The sequence below is a fragment of the Myotis davidii genome, unplaced genomic scaffold (genome assembly GCF_000327345.1).
Source record: "Myotis davidii unplaced genomic scaffold, ASM32734v1 scaffold130, whole genome shotgun sequence".
NCBI lineage: Eukaryota > Metazoa > Chordata > Mammalia > Chiroptera > Vespertilionidae > Myotis > Myotis davidii.
The window spans coordinates 873618-876072 of record NW_006285040.1 but is presented as its reverse complement, the minus strand read 5'-3'; positions in this window follow the sequence as shown (position 1 = coordinate 876072).

Below are 2455 nucleotides of genomic sequence, written 5' to 3'. Positions count from 1 at the left end.
AAATCAAATTAATAATTTCTCTCCCTTTGCTTGTCCTTTGCTTTCTTCTTCTTCTTCTTCTTCTTTTTTTTTTGTTGAAATATGGCAATTCCATTCTTCCTGTTGATCGGATGAAAATTTGGAGTCATTCTTGATTCTCCCTCTTACACCTCCATTTCAGCAATCTATCAATACCCATCTTGGTTCTTCCTTCAAAGTATCTCTAGAATCAAACTATTTCTCACTACCTCCACCACTACTATGCTGGTCTGAGGTTCCTCACATATTGTCTAGAACTTCAGTAGCATCTGAACTCATCTCTGTGCTCTAACCTACCCTTTTAACCAATTTTCCATAGAGCATTAAAAAATGGGAGACAGATATCAGTTCTCTTTCAAAATCTTCAGATGGTTTCACATTTCTAAAACTCGTACTCTGGCCTATAATGCCCAACATGATCTGCTCCCCATTCCTCTTCCACTCCTGCAGCCTCCTGCCTTCATCTCTACCATCTCCCCTTACATGATTCTACTCCACTCCACTCCACCACAATGGCGTCTTTGATATTCTTTGCACACCAAGCATAGTCATTCATCCTTAAGGGCTTTTACTCTGCTTCTTCCCACATCTGTAATTTCTTCCCTATGTATCTTTTCAGTTTACTTCCCTCTTTTAGATCTTAGTTTGAGCATCTTTCTCACTAGGAGGCTTTTTTAACCTACATATGTAAAGAGTGTTTTCTTCAGCCTCATTTATCTCCTTTACCCTACTCTTATTCTTTAAACACTTTCAATGACTTGATATATATTTACTCATTTTACTGTGACAGCCCTACTGGGGTGTAAAGCTTCATCAGACAGGACATTATCAATTGTATTTTATGCTGTATCCGCACATAGTAGGTGCACAATAAACATGTTTTGAATTGAATTAGGTGACATTTATCTACGATGTCTCCTAAAATTTTATGTTAATATTTTAAGACTGTCTTTTGGATAGCAGACACTAAAGTAAAATCCCACTTATGCCAAATATTAAAGAAGCAATGTTACAGAAAATAAGGAGATCTTTAATGCCTTCATCATTTAAAAAAATTATCAGATTAAATCCAATTCACCTAGGGTTGATGAACAAAATTATGAATTTAAGTGACAAAATATAATAGTATGTTTAATTTGAAGAACATTATACAAATAAATTAACTTTTAACAATCTTATTAAAAATAGACTTGTTCTAAGAAACAGACCCAAAATTAGAAGCATAGTATAAGCCTGAAAGGTTTATTTAACAATAATTTGTGTCAGGAAGTACTATTAATTTTGTGCTTTAAAAAGAGGTAGAAATGAGTTAACCTATAAGAATATAAAGAAGGTTGAACACTTAAATGGGAGAATATATAAAAGTTCAACTTTAATTGTATTTGAACCCAATATTGCTAAAATATACTAATCCATTCTTAAGCCTGAAAGATAAGTAAAATGACAGAATTTTAATTTTAGAATTATTATGTTAGCATTAGATTTCTGTCTTTTAAAAAAATCAAGGATTAAGATAGCAAAATAAAGAAAAATTGAGTGATACTGGCTTCAGATAAAATATGCTCATATTCAGACTAAAAGTGATATGAAATGCAAATTTCATGGTAATTAAGATTAGCATATTCAGACAACAACATATCCTGAGATTATATCCTTCATATTTTAGTACTTGAACATGTAATACATTTCAAGTATATAATCATGACATTGTCAGGTTTTTATGCATTAAAAGAAAGCCTTCATCTATTATTTAAAACTACGGCTATGCAATAGTCATTTCTGTCTTCCTCTAGGAAAAGCAATATCTATTTCTTTGACTTGGTGATCAGCATTTGATGATTTACCATTTCTTTGTGCTTTTTGAGGTCCACAGCAAATTGCAAATACCATACTTTCAGGAGAAACAGCTGGAATAAATTATAAGGAGCAGGCTGACATGCCAAGCAGCAAATAAGAAAATTAGATTAGGATTTTAAGGGCCTATCTTCAGTTAGGAGTGGATTTTCCTCCAGTCCCCATGGGAGCCCCATTCTAATCTTCAAGGCGGAATTGTTTGACGTGTTTTCTCTTGGTATTTGGATGGGAAAGTAGAACAAGCCAGACTTTAAATTAAATAGCAGAGATCTTGTGGGATGGGTCCAATGCTCTGTGTGAGGAGTTGTTTTTATTTTCTGCTTTGGCCCTTTTTGGATGAGTTAGGCTGGTGTGTGTCCCTTAGTTCTCATTCTATAAACAGAATGCAATCTCTCATGTACAGAGTGCTGTTAATGCTATAAACACTTTCAGGAACTTATTGAAATAATTACATGAAATTTTCAAGTATTATCCTTTACTTTCAGATCTGTGTTGACTCCCTGAATGGTCTGGCTCGTTACCAGTACCCACGTAGTTGGAAAAGAACAATGTTTTAAAGAATAGTACCATGGAAGAAATTGGC